This window comes from Astatotilapia calliptera, chromosome 9 (assembly GCF_964374335.1).
Source record: "Astatotilapia calliptera chromosome 9, fAstCal68.1, whole genome shotgun sequence".
Lineage (NCBI taxonomy): Eukaryota > Metazoa > Chordata > Actinopteri > Cichliformes > Cichlidae > Astatotilapia > Astatotilapia calliptera.
The window spans coordinates 34,584,511-34,606,534 of record NC_137430.1 but is presented as its reverse complement, the minus strand read 5'-3'; the positions used below and the strand labels follow the sequence as shown (position 1 = coordinate 34,606,534).

Genomic DNA, 22,024 nt, shown 5'->3' with positions numbered 1-22,024 from the left:
GGGCTACTTCTTTCTTAAAAAAAGGGTAGCTTGTGCATCGCTAAGAAAACAACAAGTTAGTGTGTGATGTCCTGCTGTTCAATAAAGCACCTATCCACGTCCTCCTGATCTTTTCAAAGAGCCTAATCCAGAATATCACAATAAGAAAACTTTTTTTTTTTCAGTAAAGTGGTTTAAAAAGTGTTTGCAGAGAGTCGGGGAAGCCTCTCAGAACATCAGGGCGAGATTTAACCACTGAGTGAATGGGTTAAATGCATAATTTACCTACTACCCTAATAAAGTATACACAAAAAACAAGATAAAAACTTTAAGTCTTAAGTTAAAAACTACAAGTCCCAGCATGCTCTGTGTTTAGGGAGGAGCAGTGAAAGTGATCCTCCGAGCAGCAGGAGGAGGAAGGTTGAGCTGAGGCAGGTGAGTGTTAACGTGAATGTTTCTTCTTATGACATAAAATAATTCCACGCTGTTCGTGTTTGTGGGTGAAACGTGAGGCCGGTGGGCTCCTCTCAGCACTTTCCGTCCACTCCGTTGATTTCCTGTAAGTAGAGAGGAAGTGAAGCGAAGTGCGCAGTTTAGCTGAGCCTCCGTTTAGTGTGAGAGAGCAGGAGGAGAGTGAGAGCTGTGCTGAGGCAGCTGAGTGTAAACACCGCTCTGACATTACTGTGTCTCTGTGGCGGGAACAACAGGCTCCGTCAGTGGAGGCAAAAATAATCAGACTTTGGTTTTTCAAAGAAAACTACTTTATGTCGCAATTTACTGCGCGCTCATTGGATAACGACTTGTCAATCTCAAGTTATTAGCCAATGAGCGCGCAGGTTCACAGTAAGATCCGCCCCTAACACAGCATTTTTAAAACCTAAAATGGCGACAGTGGAAAAGTCTCAGGCGGTTTCTTAACGTGCGTACTTGCGTTCTCGTGGACTTGTGATACGTCATCACTCACAGACCAAAACCTTTTTTTTTTCTCATACTTTAATTAAATTTATGCACATATTACAATCTCTCGTTGGGAGACAACATTAGTGCAACAACATCTTGAAAAGGTTGAATAAGAAACCAAACGAAAAACAAAACAAAAACACATATATACATTTACATAAACATATGAAGGCCATTTTTATGACATATAACAGTTTCCTTTCTGCGAACACTTTAACATACATGTGGCTTACTTAGTACACCAAAAACACAATCATTAAAAGGATAGAGATTGAGTCCCATTGTCGCATATCAAAGCAGCCTCTTTACATGAATCCCTCAGTAATTCTAAAGATGACAAAAAAGATTTGAATTCAATTTTCAATACAGTTAGGGAAGGTCTTTTACTTTGTCATTTGCATTTGTGTATGTGGTATTTGCCCATAATTACCACCTTGTGTAGCATGGACAGTTCCTTAGATGGATCACCATTATTATATAAAACTTGTGTTAGAGTCAGTGGGGTCATCCCATCTATTCTTATACTCAACCAGTCTACTAAATCTTGCCAGAAGTCAGTTGTTACTGAGCAGGAAAAAAACAAATGATCAATACTTTCCACCTTTTGTGAACAAAATCCACTACCTCAAACCCAAACCTTTTTTTAAGCATTTCAGCTGTTGGGTAATATCCATTAATTATTTTAAATTGCATTTCTTTGACTTTGGGGGGGATAGGCCATTTTAAAAAGTGCGTATATTTGTTCGTTATTTTAATATTACTCCCTTTTAGTTTTGTGTTACTGTTAAAGTCGTGAAATAATTTGTTTTTAAATATCTTGTTCATGGTTTTATTATTACAGTTTTTATCCGTCAAAGGAATCTGGTTTAGATGTAAAGAAGGTAGACTAATTTGTGCCTTAGAGTAATACAAATAACCTTGAATCAAACTCAACAGAGGTAAGGGGATTGCCTTACAAACCTTGTCATATTCTCTAAGGGAACACTGAATGTTAAACTTAGCATTAAAAACACCCACTGAGAGAAACTGACCCCTTTCATCAAGTAAGTCTGTTATAAAGATTATGTTTTTTTCAAACCACTCTTTAATAAACAATGACTTCTTATTAATTGTAATTGTTCTGTTATTCCACAAGGTGGAGCAATGTGGTGAAAAGTTATGGGCAAACACCATCTTCCAATAAGACAAGACCTGCTTATGATATTCTGACAGTTTCACAGGCAACTTCAATATATCAAAATCACATTTCAGGAGAAAATCCAACCCTCCCACCTTTTTGAAAATATTTTTTGGGATATGGAACCATATGGAGTCAGGTTTCAAGAAATAAATCCAGTTTATTTTAAAAACTCCAACCATTGATTGAAAATCAATTGACTTTATACCACCTTTAGCGTAATCTTTGACAAGTTGTGATTTTTTTAATGTAATGTGTTTTATTGCACCAAATGAATTGATAGATTATAGAGTTAATCTTTTTAATACTTTTCGGGGTAATGTATAGTGAGTATGCTGGATAAACCATCTTTGAGACGCCCTCTGATTTGGATAATAGATTGCGTCCAAAAATTGTAATATGTCTCGTCAACCAATGATTTAGTGTTTTGGACATGCCATCAATTTTGTCTTTTAGGTTTTTTGATTCTCTAGTGTTGATGTCTTTGTCTAAATAGATGTCTAGATACTTAACTTCATTTTTCACTGGAATCGTCCTCAAGCTATTTTCCAAACAATTCCTGTCGAATTCCACAGAATATGTCTATCCTAGATGTTATGCCTGGATTGAGCGAAACATAACTATAAATTTGCTTGTAGAACAGTTTGATCACTTTGCAAAAAGCAGAAAGCAAGACCAGGAGGCGCGTAAATGTTTCTTCTCCATGATGTTTCCTCAAATGTTTCTTCTGGATGATGATGAGACCGTGACACGGGATGCCACCTTTGGTCTTGTGATGAAGCAAAGCTCAGGAAGAAGTGTGATTAAATGGTACCCACATGTGTGCTGCTGAGAAGGATGTACAGGGGCTCCTGCAGCCAAATCCAAGCCTCAGGTTAGTTGTAGTTGCAGAACGCTATAGACTGAGACAGCTGAGGCATCAAATGTTTGATTAAACGGATGAAAAAGAGAAGTTTCTTCCCTATAATTATCACTTCTTAAAATCTGTAGCAACTTCAAGTCTGTCAGCGTGCTGAGCATGCTCAGAATGTCACAATATATTTTTGTTCAATATTTAATTTCTTTCAGTTGCAATTGTTAAATGAAAAAAAAAATAAAAATCTATTCTTATAATTTCCATCCATCCATCCATCCATCCATCCATCCATCCATCTTCATCCGCTTTATCTGGGGCCGGGTCGCGGGGGCAGCAGCCTAAGCAAAGAGGCCCAGACCTCCCTCTCCCCAGCCACCTCCTCCAGCTTATCCGGGGGAATACCAAGGCGTTCCCAGGCCAGCCGAGAGATATAATCTCTCCAGCGTGTCCTGGGTCTGCCCCGGGGCCTCCTCCCGGTGGGACATGCCTGGAACACCTCACCCAGGAGGCGCCCAGGGGGCATCCTTGTCAGATGCCCGAACCACCTCAGCTGGCTCCTTTCGATGTGGAGCAGCAGCTGCTCTACTCTGAGCCCCTCCCGGATGGCCGAACTTCTCACCCTATCTCTAAGGGAGAGGCCAGCCACCCTTCGGAGGAAGCTCATATCCGCCGCTTGTATCCGCGATCTCGTTCTTTCGGTCACTACCCACAGCTCGTGGCCATAGGTGAGGGTAGGGACGTAGATCGACCGGTAAATTGAGAGCTTCGCTTTTACACTCAGCTCCCTCTTCACCACGACGGACCGGTGCAGCGTCCGCATTACTGCAGCTGCAGCCCCAATCCGTCTGTCGATCTCCGGCTCCCTTCTCCCATCACTCGCGAACAAGACCCCGAGATACTTGAACTCCTCCACTTGGGGCAGGAACTCATCCCTGACCCGGAGTGGGCACTCCACCCTTTTCCGGCTGAGAACCATGGCCTCAGATTTGGAGGTGCTGATCCTCATTCCCGCTGCTTCACACTCGGCTGCGAACCGTTCCAGTGCGAGCTGGAGGCCCTCACCCGATGAAGCCAACAGAACCACATCATCTGCAAATATCAGAGATGAGATTCTGAGGCCACCAAAGCGAAAGCCCTCCGCCACTTGGCTGCGCCTAGAAATTCTGTCCATAAAAATTATGAACAGAACCGGAGACAAAGGGCAGCCCTGGCGGAGCCCATCACCCACCGGGAACGAGTCCGACTTATTGCCGGCAATGCGAACCAAGCTCTTGCAACGGTTGTATAGGAATCGAATGGCCCGTAGCAATGGGCCAGACACCCCATATTCCCGCAACACCTCCCACAGGACACCCCGAGGGACACGGTCGAATGCCTTCTCCAAGTCCACAAAACGCATGTAGACTGGTTGGGCAAACTCCCATGCACCCTCAAGTATCCTGGAGAGGATAAAGAGCTGGTTCAGTGTTCCGCGACCAGGACAAAAACCGCATTGTTCCTCCTGTATCCGAGGTTCGACTAACGGACGAACTCTCCTTTCCAGCACCCTGGCATAGACTTTCCCAGGGAGGCTGAGGAGTGTGATCCCCCTGTAGTTGGAACACACCCTCCGGTCCCCCTTCTTAAAGATGGGGACCACCACCCCGGTCTGCCAGTCCACAGGTACTGCCCCTGATCTCCACGCAACATTGCAGAGGTGTGTCAACCAGGACAGCCCTACAATGTCCAGAGTCTTCAGGAACTCGGGGCGGACCTCATCAACACCAGGGGCTCTGCCACCAAGGAGTTGTTTAACTGCCTCAGTGACCTCGCCCCCGGAAATTGGCGGGTCATTCCCCTCATCCCCAGACTCTGCTTCCTCCTCGGAAGACGTGTCAGTGGGATTAAGGAGGTCCTCGAAGTATTCCTTCCACCGCCTGACAATTTTCTCAGTCGACGTCAGCAGCGCTCCGCCAGCACTATACACAGTGCAGGTAGAGCACCGCTCCTGAGACGTCTGACGGTTTGCCAGAATCTCTTCGAGGCAGTCCGAAAGTCTTTTTCCATGGCCTCTCCGAACTCCTCCCACACCCGAGTTTTTGCTTCAGCCACTGCCCGAGCCGCATTCCGCTTGGCCTGTCGATACCTGTCGGCTGCCTCCGGAGTCCCACAGGCTAACCAAGCCCGATAGGACTCCTTCTTCAGGCTGGTGGCTCCCTTCACCTCTGGTGTCCACCATTTGGTTCGGGGATTACCACCACGGCAGGCACCAACCACCTTGCGGCCGCAGCTCAATGCAGCAACTTCGGCAATGGAGACGCTGAACATGGTCAATTCGGACTCAATGTCCCCAGTCTCCCTCAGAATGCTGTTGAAGCTCTGCCGGAGGTGTGCGTTGAAGATCTCGCGGACTGGGGCCTCTGCTAGACGTTCCCAGCACACCCTCACTATGCGTTTAGGTGCACCAGGTCTGTCCAGCGTCCTCCCCCGCCACCTGATCCAACTCACCACCAGGTGGTGATCAGTTGACAGCTCAGCCCCTCTCTTTACCCCAGTGTCCAGAACATATGGTCGCAGGTCTGCTGATACGATTACAAAATCGATCATCGACCTGTGGCCTAGAGCGTCCTGGTGCCACGTGCACTTATGGACACTCTTATGTTCGAACAGGGTGTTCGTTATGGCCAAACTGTGATTAGCACAGAAGTCCAATAACAAAGCACCACTCGGGTTCAGATCAGGGAGGCCGTTCCTCCCAATCACGCCCCTCCAGGTCTCGCTGTCGTTACCCACGTGAGCATTGAAGTCTCCCAGCAGGACAACAGAGTCTCCAGGTGGAGCACCCTCCAGCACCCCCCCCCCCAGGGACTCTAAGAAGGCTGGGTACTCTGAACTGCCACTCGGCGCATAAGCGCAGATGACAGTCAGGACCCGTTCCCCGACCCTAAGGCGCAGGGAACAAACCCTCTCGTCCACCGGGAAAAACCCCAACGTACCGGCAGCAAGCCGAGGGGATATTAGAATACCCACCCCAGCCCGCCGCCTCTCACCAGGGGCAACTCCAGACTGAGACAGAGTCCAGCCCCTCTCCAGGAGACTGGTTCCAGAGCCCAAGCCATGCGTAGAGGTGAGCCCGACTATATCTAGCCGGTACCTCTCAACCTCACGCACTAACTCAGGCTCCTTCCCCACCAGAGAGGTGACATTCCATGTCCCTATTGCCAGTCTTGGCAGCCGGGGGTCAGTCCGCCAGGGCCTCCGCTCCTGGCCGCCACCCGGCACACAATGCACCCGACCCCTATGGCGCCTCCTGCGGGTGGTGGGCCTGCGGGAGGATGGGCCCATGTCTCCTCTTCGGGCTGTGCCCGGCCGGGCCCCATGGACTAAGGCCCGGCCACCAGACGCTCGCCCTCGGGCACCCTCCCCGGGCCTGGCTCCAGGGCGGGGCCCCGGTAACCCTATCCCGGGCAGGGTAAACTGTTCCCTCGGTGTCCTTTTCATAAGGGTCTTATGAATCGCTCTTTGTCTGGTCCCTCACCCAGGGCCAGTTTGCCATGGGAGACCCTACCAGGGGGCAAAAGCCCCCAGACAACATGGACCCTGGGATCCCTGGGACACACAAACCCCTCCACCACGATAAGGTAGCAATTCAAGGAGGGGATTCTTATAATTTAGCAAACTAATTTATTGAACCCAACTCCAGTAACTCTAAACACATGCCATCCATTTCTAACGGCCTGGTTACTTCCTGTCAGTTACTTTAGAAACCATGTGGTCACCTGACCTAACACTGTTTCTTCTTCTTCCCCTTAATGTTCAAGTGTCACATGTCAAACAGCTGGAGAGGAAACGACACCAGTGTACTGAGATGTTTCACCAACACGTGCCAGATGCTGTTCCTTCATGGTGACGTCACCAGAGACAGCCCCACCCACCTCAGGACCTCGCCATTGATCATGATGATTATAATGATGACAGCGAGCGGAACTACTGTAAGACTGTAAAAATCCACGACCAGAATGTTTCTTTCTAATTATTAATGAATACTGAGCCTCTTTCTGTGTTTTGTCTGTTTTGGTTTCTTAAGATAAGATAAGATAAGATAAGATAAGATAACTCTTTATTGTCATTGCACAGTCATACATAGTACAGTAGTACAATGAAATTGGAAAAACTGTCCTACGTCGGCACTACATATAACACAACACGACACGATATGACACACCACAACGTAACAAACAACACAACACAGTATATTAACTTAGTATAAAAAAAGAAGAATAAGTGTATGTGTATTGCACACTGTTATTATTGCACATTAATTATTATTGCACCTTGTTATAAATATAAATATTATTGTTATCGTTTTAAACATTGTTACCTCCCCCTAAAAAGTCCAGGGAGGTATCCAGTCAGGTCAGCTATTTACATTGATCAGGGCTATTGCCCTGTTGTAAAAGCTGTCCTTGAGTCTATTTGTTCGGGACCTCAGCAGCCTGAACCTCCTGCCAGACGGCAGCAGCTTAAACACCCGGTGTCCTGGGTGTGTGCAGTCCCGTAGGATGCTGCGTGCCCTCTTGAGACAGCGAGTGCTGTACCTCATTTGTTACTAACAAAGTTCACAAACTCACACAGTTTACATTCTGTATGTTTCCATCTTTACCAGCCACACTCTAACTGCATTTAAGAAAATAATCCTTAGAAATCGTCGTTTTTCTCTTTTGTAATTGATGATAATTCAGTGAATATACTGCGCTGCTTCCTTTTATTGCGTCTCACATTGCTTTAAGTTTTTCAGTGTCCAGGGCCCTATTTCAGGAAGCCGGTTTAGAAAACTCAGAGTGAAAAACGATACTCAGGGTTGAGTAACCCCGAACTGTCCAACTCGGAATATTCGGTTTCAGAAAGGCTGATAACAATTAGTTCAGTCAACGCGGAGTTGCTTTAACCCCAAGTTAAGCGCGCGCACGAGGATACATAAAGCCCTGATTAGTGGAGCACAGATTAAGCGAGTCACCATGGAGACGGAGGGAAAGAAGGCGCGGTCAATGTATCTTACAGCGCTTGAGGCCGAAATTCTGATGGCAGCATATGCCGATAACATGCAAATTCCGCGGGAAAAAAGTAACACAGCCTCAGCTGCAAAAGAAAGAGAGCATGCATGGCAAAACATAGCCGACAGAGTCAATGCGTGAGTGTTAATTTAAACATTGATCTAGGGATTTCCACCCATTTAACACGTTATTTTATTATATTTTATTTTATTTTTTATTTTATACATTTTATTTTGTGATGTGATGTGAGCGCAGGTGCAACCCAACAGGCCCCAAACGTTCCTGGCAGCAAGTAAAAATGAAATATAAAAATATAGTCCAAACAGGTAAGGTGTAATTGTATTATGAGCCATAGTGCTTGGTCTGTTTGTCCGATGTAAATCAATTGCAGTTAGAGGCTACATTAACTTCCCCTCTGTAAGCACTTATTGAAATTATCTGAGCACATTACAAGTACATATCTGCTTACTCTGTATGCTCAAATGTGACCCGTTATAGCCAACAGAAAAAAAGCGGAGGCCCGAAAAACAGGTGGGGGTCCTCCACCACCACCACTCACAGAGGCTGAGCAGTTGGCTTCCACATTTGTGATAATGTTGGCAGCATCACATATGATCTTCACAGTGCAGAGAACACAAATTAGCATCCATTACTATAATGAAATAATTTGTTAGTTTGAAATGCTACAGGGAACTATGTACCTGTACATTAATGCTGTGGAAAGACTTCCTGTTCACATAGTCTCCTTCATTTACTGAAGGAGCAATGATTGGAATGTGAGTGCCATCTGTACAGCCAATCACGCCTGGGAACCGTGAGAATAAATGTAAAATTTAAGTAGTAGTTCAAATATCACCACATCATGAATTAAGTTCTGTTCATCCTGATACCTGCAATTTTGTGGCATCCCTCTTTGATAAATCTTGTGGGTCTATGACCGGGGAACACCACAAACGCGTACAGGAGACGTTTCAGTGCAACTGTAACATTCCTGACTGCCCGACAGACGGTAGCCTTGGAAACGTGCTCAGCGTCACCAATATTATACAGAAAGCTCCCGTTTGCAAAAAACCGAAGTGCAATACAAATAATATGTACAGAACTGAGAGGATGTCCGCGATGTGTCACATGAGCAATATTAGGCCTGAGGATGTTATTCAAATAAATTATAGATTGTGCTGAAAAACGGTAACGTTCGCACAGGAAATCATCAGGAAATGATAAAATGTCCAAACACGCTCTAATCACTCTCTCCCGGCGGAGAGCTCTGCGGAGAATTTGGGCTTCAACATCTACTGGCTCTTCAAGGAAGGAGCACGCCATGTCTGACACTTCCTACAGTCAGGTTTCTGACAAAGAGGCGGAGAAGGTCAGGGTTAGTTGAAGTAAACCTGCTAGGGGGCAGGTTAGCTTCACGGAGTGTGTTGTCATAGTAACTCACTCAGAATTAATCTAAACTCGCTTTGTGAAACCGAAAACCCAGAGTTTTCGTTAACTCAGGGTATACTTACTCAGAGTTTGCACTAAACCGGCTTCCTGAAACAGGGCCCAGTTATTTTTTACTGCTGTTTGAATTCTCTATGTTTGACCCTGTAGACTGTTTGATGGACTGCTTGTCTTCCTGTTTGTAACCGCCGCCTGTTTTTTAATAAAGATTTGGATTTCTGACTTCAACACAGCCTCTGCGTGTCCTCCCTTTGTGTCCTCTTTCTCTGTGAATGTGTTGCATGTGTCACAGCATTCATTCACAGCACATTGCAGAAGGATTCAGATTAATACAGTGATCTTACAGTCAGAATGATCCTGAGAGAGTGCCACTGTGAATGATCTTTCATCAGGTCAATTTTAAAGTTCAGTATTTCAAAGCAGGATTTATGAAGACTCATACTGGCATTAGGACTAATAATATGTACTTACAAAGTCAAAGTTTTTTAATTATGCTAGAATATTGGAAGACAATCAACTTTTAGTGTTTTCCGCATATTAATTATTCTGAAATAGAGACGGTGACCCTCACTGTACAGAAGCACTAAACAACTGACAATCTAACAGACATCATTGGCCTGAGCCGTCATGCACAGTGAGTCTGATCCTTTGCTGTGAGAGTCTGACAAGCATGTTTCTGGTCAGTTTGGAAGAAATAATATCACAATGTTGATCTTTTTTTCAATATTCCTTGTCTTTTACAACATAAACTGTGATCAAAGGTACTTATGTTCACAGCATGTAATAATACTGACAGTCCAGGGCATTGTGGTCTGTTGAGCTAGGGTTAGCAATTCAGACATATGTAATCAATATTAAACGTCTCTGACGTGGGCCACCGTCCGCAGTGTTGGGAAATCCATACCAGGCTGGAACGAGTCAAGGTAGGTGAGCATCCACGAGAAGACACAGCAGATGCATCCTACTAATACTGACAGGACCAGGAGACTCCAGAAACCGAGCATCTTCTCTTCAGTGCCATCCTCTCCTGTCACCCTCTCTGCCCGCAGCTCTTTGAGTATGGGGTAGATAAGGTTGCAGAGAAACCCTTATTACTAATTTGTATTATAATTCAATTTTCATGAAATATTCAGTATCGGTCCTTTTATATTATAACCACGGATCCACCCAGGCTCATGGTGGGGCAGGGCTCTGTCCTGGGATGCTTGAGTACAAGGTAATGTACACGCTGACCAGGTATCCAGTCTGTCAGAATTGTTTTCAATATTTGGTTCAAAAACATGAGTGACAACAAAAATCCAACTAGGATTCTTGCATATGATGAATGAAGTCTGTCTTTGACTGTATTGTCCAGCTGATCCATCAAACCCCCAGCAGGTGAACCTTATTCATGACATAACACGGCAACAATGTAAAAAATGAAACAGCAACAGTCTAAATATAAAGTGCATCTAAACTCCTCTTCAATAAATCATATGCAAAGAGTCATTCAGGACTGTAAAACGTGAACTACAGAACCCAGAGTCTTCATCATTAAATCTCCGGTTGCTTCATTTTTCTATCCTATATCAGATACTTTAAGGTTAGCTTAGGTAAAGTTGCATTCTCATGGTGAGGCAAAGTGCTTTATGTGTGTGTGTGCGTGTCATGGACGGCTATAATTAAAGAAAGTGGGTTTTGAGTCCGAGTTGCGGCAGACTGTCACTACTTGTAAATGGAACGCAGCCTTCCTACGGCGGACAGCTAATAACAGGAATCGGACGCGGCCCACCCAAGTCCACAGCAACCACCATAGCAACCGCCTAGCATGACCTTAAAAACATATTCTGTCTTCATAACTATCAAACACGTGAAATGATTTGCAAAGTGTGAAAGTGTTACAGCTGCAGAGAGCTGTGGCGGTATCTTTGGAAGCTGTTTACATAGCTAATAATATACGATGTAACCATGGAGACAGTCAGTCACGTGAGCTAGCGGTGCATGTTTACTACAGTGAATAAGGTGATTGCGTCCACACGCTGCAGGGGGTAAAGACATTACTTCAATATTGTTTTATACTGATATATATTTGCCTTCTGTTGACCATCACCTCAGGTTCACCATCACAGTTTCAGCAGACAGATGCACACTGTCTAAATATCAACACATTCAAAAACTCAGAAATAAGCACAGCTGTTCATGTTTGTCATCAGAGTTTTATTTGTAAGAAAATTATGAGCTTCATATTGTGCATCAAATAAAAGAACATTTCACAACTCTGAGTCAACAGAAACAGGAAACAGAAATGTCTCTAATGTGTACAGTGTAGTGTAAGCATTAAAAGATCATAAAGGAAACACTAACATTCATGTGAAACTAATTGTAATAAAAAAAATGAACAGGTGGTTTATAGATGTAAAAGAAAGAATCTGAAAACAACACTTTTTTGGTCATCAAAGTAGAAAACAGAACTGATGTTCAAGAACAAATCGTAGCTGCATTAATATTACACATCTCGATCGTTGTGGTGAACAGACATGTTGCTTTTAAAACCACATGCAGTGTGTGACCGTGACTGTTCACTGAGACCATGAACGCCACTTTGCTGAAGCCTTCGCCTTCTTCTTCTTCTTCTAAATTGGAAGCAGAAGGAGCACGAGCTGCTTTGATCTACTGAAAGGAAAAAGCAGAACATCTGAGCTGAAACCATTAAGACAGGAACAATCATTCAATGCAGTGTCTCACGTATCTTAGCCTGTTACAACTGTTGATACAAGCTAAATACGGTTAACACACAGTGTCAGGGAGCTCCAGTGTGGGAACTAGTGGCTTTAGGTTTGTAGTCATTTAACTTTCATCCATTCATTCATTTAATTCAGGAGGAAGAAATGTCAGGTTGATGCAGGCTGGTTACATGCATTTGGTTCCATGCTGTCTTTAACTAAATGACTTGGTTCACTTTATGGCTGGGCTGTATGTGGGGTTATATCATGTTATTTGGGCAGGAGGACCTGTCCTCTGTTAGACTTATAAAGTTTCTCCATAAGTAGAGTTTCTAACTCTTCTAGCACATCTGTGGCTGACAGCTTTTTGGTGGCTCTTTTTACCCCACACTGGTTGTGAGTGTGTAAATAGCCCCACTAGTTCTTTTGGGTTGCAGTTAACTTGGGAGGAAGAGGTAGGTCTGCCATGACTAGATGAATAACAATTATCTGGGATACACAAATTTCATAATGCATGCATGTATCTCTATAAACCTGGCCTGAGGGCTGCCATTTTTTACATTCAGTTATTTCTCTGTTGAATCTAAATAATGAATGTGTTACAGTTAAACTGACACTGATCAGTGTAAATGGCTCATTGGGAAACAGAAACCTTTAAATTAAACCTGATATCGAGTGTCAAACCATATCAAAGCTGTAAAAGCTCTTTACAGTCAGAATTTATAAAACTATGATTGTAAATAAATTCAAACAAGTGAGCTTTTCTCTTTGTGCTGAACATCAACACTGTGACTTCTTAGACTGTAAGCTTTACTTTAGCACAACCAGTTGTAGAAGCCGTCACTCCAAATGTCTTTGATAACAAGAAAAAAAGACCTTTTCAGTCCACGGCCTGAAGTTCTTCTCTGACATCTTCTGCCATCAGCTTTGTCTGCTGGTTTGAAGACAATAAACCACAAAAAAGATGATTTAGTCACTTTGTCTGCGTCATGCAGCTCGAATGTGTCGTGTAACGATGTTGAATAGCCGTCGTTATCCCTCTGCTGTGTCAGTAGGATTGTACTGTACAGCATCTCATTGATATGTGAGGAATGCTAATGTAACACGATGTCAGAGTATTTTTGTTTTTAAAGGTTTTATTATTCATATAATAATCAGCTAAGAGTGTTTATATTTCTCTTCTGTACTCAACCAGCTGTATATTTTAATTGCTGGCTCCCTACTTTATAACGGAAACTGTTTGCTTTCACATAATCACTCTTTTGCCTTCACATTGTCACTGTTTGCCTTCACATTAATTGTCAGCAGCAGGAAACCGCCACCCAAGAGTAAGAAACAACCTTGTAGAAAACACAAAGTTTTTGAGAAACCACACCTGCGTTCTTGACGAGATAAGGATGATATTTCCTTTTTTGTATGCTTCATGATGTGTATAAATAAAGCCAGACTGCACCAAGGAGGTGTGTGAGTCTCTCCCTGAGTCTCTCACCCGTGCACGTTTAAAACTGCTCTAAGTGTCTGAGTGATATTTCATTGCATCTGAGTACTTGATAATAGAATATCTTTAACATTTAATTGGTCCTTCGAGCCGGATGGACATTGATATTTTTTCAATGCTCCAATAGGAAACCTTCATCAAGTCCTGACGTCGTGAGAAGCCCACGCTGTCGACTCCTCTCCAGGCAGAGGATAAAGTCCAGAGACGTGACGTTCGGGTTCTGGCCAGCGTTCTTATAAGAGGTCCACGACTTCAGGGGTTGATGAAGGAAACCAAAGCAACCACACAATAACTCAGGTGAATATTTAGCACTCACTCACATCTTGCGCAAAATGACTGAGGCAACCTGTGGTCTGTACATAAAATAGTTTCCCGTCAAAATATGACAGCTTAGTAACATTCTCGTCTGAAAAAGGACTGGTAGAAAAGTTACGCAGCTCGCCTGAAAAAGGGCTCGGAGCAATGTAAAAAGACACAGAGTTGCCCAGAATAATACTCATTACGCGTATGATCTGTTGTTTTACTGTTTTGTTGGTGGAGTAAGTTGATTTTACAGCACATTAAGGAGGCTGAACTACTCCACCGAATTGTTTACCGTTGGTTGCTCGAGTTCTGGTGGAACGGGAAAAGGTTGTGTTTCATCACATAAAATTGACACCGCTTTCAAGGCTAGCTTGAAAGTAGAAGGCCGTGTCAATAGCCTCTCCCATTCCTCGTGCCAGAGAAAGCACCAAGGGTGTGTATGTGTGTGTGTAAACGTAAATATATCTATGAACTAATAAAAAATAATAAGAAAGAAAAATAGGTAATAAATCAACAAAACTCACTGCTGACGAGCAGTGGCTAGAGAAAAATGTCCAGGCGCCGGACAAACTGCAGTGACTGATAAAACCCTTAATAAGTGAAAACTAGAGATCAAAGTAGTTTAAAAAGGTTGGAAACAGACCTCAACGAATAGATATAAATATAAGAAGTACAAAAATAAAATAAATAAAGACAAAATTACATTAGAACGTATTTTTAATGTACTGAAACTAATAATAGGAAGGATAACAACCTGTAAACTTATATTAACAATGAAACATAGTTGGCAAGACGTTCATGCCCAGAACGTATAAAATAAATAAAAGGAAATAATTCACACAAAAACCTTTTAAATAAAATAGAGAGATGCATAAGGTACATTAAGGCTGTGTCATTGGTCAGCCAAGGAAAGTGTGTGAAAAGGTAAATGTCTCCAGCTTGGGAAAAGGTGAAGCTGCAGATCACCCGAAGCCCTTGATGGACACAAAATAAAATATAAAATATATAATAATAAATTGCTTGGTTCGACATGCAACAGAGAGAATGAAAGTGACCGAAGGTTGGATCTGAGATGAGGCAAACAGAAGACCAGTCTAAAAAGTAGGCACAAACCTGTTCAGAGAAGAAGCAAATTTGTACAGATTGGATGAATTCTAAGTTATCTGTTTGCTGAGTAAGATGATCCCAACTATTAAATTGGCTCAGTAGTAGTATAGTAATATACACTTTTATATACACTGATAAAATGTTGTAATATACTGTTGTTATTATATGGAAAGAAAAAGATGATAATAATAAGAAGTAACCTAGTCAGGTATGATGTGAGATGGACAATTGTTATGAAGTAGTCTGCATCAAGCTTAAGGTTTGCTCAAACTCAGTATAATGACATAGGAGATGAAGAAAATAAAGGAAATATCTAAACTACTTAGGTGCATAGAGGCACCTGACATGCTTGAAAACCTGTCATTTACCCTGGATAAAATATTACTGAGATATAGAGCACATCTATAGTAACAACTAATAAGCCAAACCCTGTAGACAACAGCTAAAGTTACAGGATTGTGAAGCTGAATTAAATATGTGGACACCGCTAAGTTGATGAGCATGTTACACATTTTCTTTTATTTTTATTTATTTGTTTTTAGAGCAAAAACTGCATAAAAGCCAACACATGCAGCTGTCTGTGAGCTCAGTTTTCCCTCACACGTCTGCTCTGTTTCAGTAGCAGCATTTTTTCTTTTTGGGTCCTGACTCATGTATGTTTTCGGTTTTGTTTGATTATTTTATTTTGTTGATTTGGAAACAAATTTGTGACCATACTTGTGGATCACAGTGACATATAGTGATTAGGCATATGATTTACAAACGCCCAGTTTTAGAATTGTGAGCCATTCAAAGTTTAAATATATATATATATAAAACCCTAATTTCAAAGTTTGAAATATGTAAGATGTGTGAGATGTGTGAATTCTTTGAAAAACTAGAAATTATCTAAAAATGCCTTAAGTGAGAATGTAATGTAGCATCTATAGAGAAGAAAAAAAAAATCTTGCTGGAAGTGATCACCTTGCCAAAACAATTGGCACTTTGCACATGTGCAGCACATCAAAAAGACAATTATATTGTCACAAAAGGAAATAATTTTGCAGAAGAAGCAGCAAAACAGGCTGCACAACAATCGGCAGAGCTACTAGAAACCAACTACTGCCTACAAATACCACTTGATGTACTAAAAACCGAACAACAAACTGCCGAGTAATATCTTTCCAGTGTCTTGCAGGTTACAACCAGGTGATTGGATCCTGATCAAAGTACTCCAGAGAAAGAATTGGAGTTCACCAAGGTGGGAGGGCCCATACCAAGTCCTACTTACCACACCCACCGCCTGCAAAATAGCAGAAAGACCATCTTGGATCCACCAAAGCCACTGTAAAAAAGTGAGTGACAATCCAGACGCTTAGACGCCGGCTCCCCTGGCTTCTAGGTGATCTATTGGTGAAGGGAAGGGCTGATTGGGTATATCCCGCCTTTTTTTTTTACTTCTCGCCAATAGTCTACTCACCAGAGGTCTAGGTGTGCCTGGTCATCATGAAGACACTTGTCCTCCTAGTGGCCAGCATTGCGCTCCTAGTGAGCCTACTAACACTCACCCAGATGAGAGGAAATAAACAACACCACCTGCAAAAAAGATGGACACATGACAATTCGCATCTGCGTGACCTGAACCAAGACCATAACCACCCATGGATGAACAACGCGTGGTATAGATATGTGTATGATAGAACACGCACCGACAACAGCACGGAATGCTATGTGTGTTCACATATGCCAACAACAGCCGTACACGCAACAATATATGGAAAGGCACCTGAACTTGACGAAGCGATGTGTGTGTTCAACAAAGCAACAACTGGCAATTGCACACGCAGAGATTTGATGGCAACAGGACTGACCCTAAAAGGTCAAAGCACAAAGAAGGAAGACCTAATTCCATGGTGTAGTGACACAGACGTTAAACGTGTCACGAAACCACTTTCACAACGACGGATCCCAATTGAACAGACAACCCCTTGTGCCTACAATCTGACGAACTGGAACTACACCTGCAACGAAAAACATTGGGTAAACGTCAAAGCCAACAACACAAAAAACAAATCATTCGCCATAGTTTTGCCGCCGGACATACAGCACCCAATGTGTTTCAACTTCTCTGATGGAAACAGGAAACTTGGACGAAACCGCAACTGCACACAGACACTTGACCTGACCCAATCCAGAGGAATACACACCTTCAAAAATGGAACTTTCTGGGTCCAGGGAGCCGCTTGGGCCTGCGGGCCTAAAACCTACTTCATGCTCCCACCGAACTCCACCGGTCTGTGTGCACCAGTACTAATTTCAGACCACACCTTCAAGATCACAGCAGAGACACACACGTCAAGAGCAAAACGTGAAGTTGCTGAAGTCGCTGAAGTAATGCCACATGACCCAATCTATGGATCAGATGTGCCCAAGAACTTCAAACTATGGACTGATGGTCAGAAAGTCCTCCACTCCTTGTTCCCTTGGGTGGGAGCTGGGAAAAACATGCTGAGGATCGAGACACTTGACTATCGATTTGGACTGTTCCTAAATGCTTCAATGAAGATCAACAAAGCGCAAAATGAAGAAATCGACGCAATACGCATTGTAGTGATGCAACACAGAGTCGCACTAGACATGATTCTAGCTGAAAAAGGAGGTTTGTGTGTATTGTTTGACACTACATGTTGTACATACATCCCAGACAACATACACTCACAAAACATGACCGACGTTTTGAACACCTTGAGAAAGATTAAAGATGCTGAACAACAAGACTATGTCACAAGCACTGATGATTGGTTGACATGGTTACTAGGTGGTTCATGGAAGTCCCTTCTGATTAAAGGACTTGTTGGAATAGCATGTTTGCTTTTACTGTTATGTGTTTTCACAACATGTGTAGTACCCTGTCTGAAGAAAATGGTATCAAACATGGTGACAACTTCTATCAATGCTTTTGTGATGATGTCTCAAATGGAAGAAATTTTGAAAGATGATCCATACAGTAATGTTTAGTTTAATTGAACACAGGACTGTTTCATGACGTTCAAACCGAAAATGTTCAGACAAGAGGTTATGAACTGACATAACTAACAGTACTGTCATGTGAGAAATCTAAACAACAGGAGGGAATGTCAAAATATTTTTGCTTTTAAAGGTTTTATTATTCATATAATAATCAGCTAAGAGTGTTTATATTTCTCTTCTGTACTCAACCAGCTGTATATTTTAATTGCTGGCTCCCTACTTTATAACGGAAACTGTTTGCCTTCACATTAATTGTCAGCAGCAGGAAACCGCCACCCAAGAGTAAGAAACAACCTTGTAGAAAACACAAAGTTTTTGAGAAACCACACCTGCGTTCTTGACGAGATAAGGATGATATTTCCTTTTTTGTATGCTTCATGATGTGTATAAATAAAGCCAGACTGCACCAAGGAGGTGTGTGAGTCTCTCCCTGAGTCTCTCACCCGTGCACGTTTAAAACTGCTCTAAGTGTCTGAGTGATATTTCATTGCATCTGAGTACTTGATAATAGAATATCTTTAACACACGATAACAGACTTACATCATTAAAACATAAAGGACAGGAGATATTTAGATATTGTTATATTTATATTACATTTTATAGCTGACGGATATTACTAAATAGATAGAATTTACTAAATAGCTGGATGAACATGAAAAATATGTCCATAATCACAAATGACCATGAGAGCCAGTAGAATTAATTCAACTGGACACTCAAAAGATGTCCTTAAATGCTCTTTAAGTGGCAGAACAGATGAACAAACAGTTAATCGCTTACTTGAGATGAAATCTGCTCAGCTACTTTGAAAACAGCTTCTAACTGGTTCCTCCTTTAACAGGATGACTGCTCAGGGGTAAGGCCATCATGCAGTCCAGCAACCTTTATGGTTCTGCTTTGATTCACTAGGAACTATTAGGGAAACCTTCCAGCGCCTCCTGTGAAAGACACAGGCATAAACACACAAACATTTATTAACATGTTCCACAGTGTTCCAGTTTGATTTTCTTATCCTGTGGACAACAACGTACATGGATGCAGGTTTATTGTTAACTTTTGTAAGGTTTATTTACTGAACATATCCAGCTGCAGCTCCACTGTGATCCTGAACTGGATAAGCACTTAAGGAAATGTGTCAATAAATGGACATACATCAACTTACTATATTTATCCAAACAGACGGGACCAATAATGCTTCACTGAGTTAGAGACTTTAATGTCTCTTCTATGTAAGAAGATCTCGTGCTGATATACCAGCAAACTTGACAACAAAGGTTTTTCAGACTACATGTAGCTGTCCTCTATGTCAGCTCACACATTTACATTCATGTCACACTTATTTCTGCTTTCCCATTTTATAATTATTACTTACATTTTGATTAGATACCTTGAGTTTGTAAATGATCAGATTACATAATTGGAATACAATGCATCCAATTCAGGATTGCGGGAGGATGAAGCCTATCCCAGCTGATACAGGACAAAGACAGGCTGCCAGTTTATTGCAGGGCTAACACAATATGTGTAACAGAAAATCCACTTAAATGTTTGATATTTCTTATAATAATCATAATTATGACTATTATTTAAAGGTTTCTTTATAAATACATTTTGATTTTTTATAACCTCTAAAATATAAACCTGAGGTGTTTCAGATTCTGACCTCTGACCTCACTGCAGCTCCCTCTTGGAAGTACGTCTGCTTCTTGTCTTCCCCCAGTGTTGACCGCCTGCCCTTGATATCACGTACTGTACCTGAGGAACAAAAAAGGACAAACACTTGCCTTCATTTAAGAAGTACATTCATACAGAGGTAATCTATGGAAACACACTAGTTCACCCTTTGGGAGAAATCAGTTCCTGTGAAACATTTCTGTAAATGAACATCATGTGGAGAATGAATGAAGTCCCACACTGACAAATGAAATCTAGTTAAACTATTAAGCATATTTGCTCTTCTGAAATCTGTGTTAAACAACAACAAACATAAGTTAGTAACAAAAATACAGCTGAGTAGAGGCTTTACAAACCACCAGCAGCCATAATGCTAAATTTTAATCTTCAAATGTTTCTGAGCCGTCTTCAACCTGCTTTTAACACATTAAAGTCCCACAGTCAATGCAGCCTGACCCAATCCTAGATGTTCAGCACACAGAGACACAGAGGTGCCGTTTAAAGTTTAGTGTTAACCTGAGTCACTGATCATTTGCAGTATTACAGAGTCTGGCAGTCTTTGCATGATGTCCACGTCACTGTACGTTTCTAGCTGACTCTCAGGTGTGACAGGTGTGCCAGCAGGAAAGAGTAATAATAACCTGCATCCTGAGGTTTGTCATGCAGGATTAAAGGAGCCAGGCTTTGTTCACACAGCTAGGATTGTATTTTACACTGACCCTGGGTCAGTATAAGTATCATACAGTTTAAACAAAGCACTGAAACTTGCACATATTTATTACAGATGCACTGAAGCTAATCGAGATATTTGCTGTCAGTCTGTGGCTGCGATTAATCACTTTACTGGAAACTTTATTAACTAGTAACTTCATCAGTCATGACAGAAGCTAATATTTCTGTGCTAACATCGTTTAACCAGTAACAGCTTTACTCCAATATAAGCTAACGTTTACACCGTAACTTTAAGCTAGCACCATAAAGACGGTAAAACACGTAATAATATCTACAAATGCATCTTAAAGCTGTTATATTAGCACTCGGTGTATTACTAACATAACCACATTAACATTACTGACACTCGCTGACTTTTAATAGTCATTCTATAAATGCTGTCCGTTTAAATGGTCTTACCTGTACACACTGCATATCCACCGGGTTCCAGCCAGAGTGGATTCTGGAGTCTTCCACGCTCCTGTTAGTGATCCTCCATCTGGATGGATGAGAACAACCTTCTGAACAATCTAGCAGGAGATGGCCCATATCTATGGGACCGATTTGTGCTAATAACGCCCATTGTATGGACTGATAACAGCCGAAGCGGGTGAATAAAGTCACCCAGTCGCTAGCTGTGCCATTACCCAGCATACATCACTCCCTCCGTAAATGCAATAAACCATACAAAAGCATCGTTCTACCTGTTTTTCAGGTAGTTGTTTACATTATATAATTTATTGTGTTCAGTATACGTCACTACAATGTGATTTCGGAAATATATAAATATACGGACAACAGGCTCTTCCGCGGCAATCCCTTGTCGTCAATAAGCAACGTTTAGGGAGCTCTATAGTATTCAATGAGAGGACCCTGCGCGTCCATAAGTGAAGCAGAGGGAGCCTGACCATGCGTCACACATTTGACGAGTTGGGAGTGAGAACGTGTTGGTTTCCATGTTTAGGACCGGTAACCCTAAAGACAGCACAAGATCCAGCGTATGAGCCTGTTTCTGGGTGTAGATCAGTCTCATGATGAACAGGCTCAAGAACGTCTCTGGGATCACTGCTGTTGTTTTAAAATGGTTTATGTCATATTTATCTGAGAGATCTTTTACTGTTCGTATGAATCAAATGATGTCCGAATCAACAGTTCTGCCTTGTGGGGTACCTCAGGGATCCGTCTTGGGTCCAATTCTCTGTTTGCTTTATGTATTCAGGCAGCGGCACCATGGTTGTGGAATTCTCTTCCACTGTTTTTATGCTCAGATTCTTTTAAAGAACAGCTGAAGACATTTTTATATAGACAAGCTTTCAAATCATTTTTTTATGTTGTATTTTATTGTGATATTGTTATATGTTGCTTTCTCATTCTTTGTATTGTGAAGCTCTTTGTGATTTTTATTGTTATCTGTGAAAAGCAACATAAAGACATTTTACTTATTTCCTTTCCTCTCCACACAGACCTCATTTCCCAGAAACCTTTAAATGTGGCCCACAGTCAAACTGAAAGTGTTTCTTTAAAAAGAGACGATGCAGTTGAACATAGTTCCAACATGGAACATGAAA

The 22,024-nt window shown here is 42.2% G+C and overlaps 3 long non-coding RNA genes across 5 annotated transcripts; 2 read left to right on the top strand and 1 right to left on the bottom strand.

The window, feature by feature from the left end:
- Positions 1-354: 354 nt before the first annotated feature.
- On the top strand, positions 355-9,679 carry LOC145431206 (uncharacterized). 2 transcript variants are annotated; one of them, XR_013911585.1, is made up of 3 exons: positions 355-414; positions 2,755-2,990; positions 6,773-9,679. It is a non-coding gene; the product is annotated as an uncharacterized LOC145431206 (long non-coding RNA). The 2 variants fall into 2 exon arrangements; XR_013911584.1 differs by lacking the exon at positions 355-414 and having other exon boundaries at positions 421-2,990.
- Positions 9,680-11,626: 1,947 nt separating this feature from the next.
- On the bottom strand, positions 11,627-21,185 carry LOC113029541 (uncharacterized). 2 transcript variants are annotated; one of them, XR_013911175.1, is made up of 5 exons: positions 20,877-21,185; positions 19,735-19,826; positions 18,852-19,009; positions 13,030-13,087; positions 11,627-12,103 (listed from the first exon to the last, which is right to left on the bottom strand). It is a non-coding gene; the product is annotated as an uncharacterized LOC113029541 (long non-coding RNA). The 2 variants fall into 2 exon arrangements; XR_003273436.2 differs by lacking the exon at positions 20,877-21,185 and having other exon boundaries at positions 11,637-12,103; positions 19,735-19,949.
- LOC145431003 (uncharacterized) lies at positions 13,796-18,533 on the top strand. The gene is made up of 2 exons (XR_013911373.1): positions 13,796-13,948; positions 16,229-18,533. It is a non-coding gene; the product is annotated as an uncharacterized LOC145431003 (long non-coding RNA).
- Positions 21,186-22,024: the final 839 nt, after the last annotated feature.